A 714-nucleotide genomic window follows, 5' to 3' on the forward strand; every position below is an offset into this window, starting at 1 on the left:
ATGCACTTTCCTCCCAACAACTATTGGGAACAACTCAACACTTCCTTAGAAGATTTGAGCTACAATGTGGAACAATTAAGGGTGGAACATCATGAGCATTCCATCATTCTCCATGAAATAAGAGAAGATCAAAGAGCAATGAGGGAGGAGCAACAAAGGCAAGGAAGGGACATAGAAGAGCTTAAGGACATTGTTGGTCCTTCAAGAAGAAGACGCCACTAAAGGTGGATTCATTCCTTGTTCTTTATTTCTTTCTGTTTTCGGTTTCTAATTATTGTGTTTCTCTATGTTTTGTGTCTCTACTTCATGATCATTAGTATGTAACCATGCCCTAAAAGCTATGAATACCTGAAATCACAGAAAAACACACAAACTCATAGTAAAGTCCAGAAAAGTGAATTTTAACTAAAAACTAATAAAAATATACTGAAAACTAACTATATCATATCAAAAACATACTAAAAACAATGCCAAAAAGTATACAAATTATCCGCTCATCACAACACCAAACTTAAATTGTTGCTTGTCCCCAAGCAACTGAAAATCAAATAAGATAAATTATGAATGTTAAAATTGTTGGCTCTTGAAAGAATGATGAACAAAGAGAAATGTTATTGATGATCCGAAAAATCATGAAATTGATTCTTGAAGCAAGAAAAAGCAGTGAAAAAGGAAGCTTGCGAAAAAAAAAAGTGGCGAAAAAAAAAATAGAAG

This window comes from Arachis duranensis, chromosome 5, assembly GCF_000817695.3.
Source record: "Arachis duranensis cultivar V14167 chromosome 5, aradu.V14167.gnm2.J7QH, whole genome shotgun sequence".
NCBI lineage: Eukaryota > Viridiplantae > Streptophyta > Magnoliopsida > Fabales > Fabaceae > Arachis > Arachis duranensis.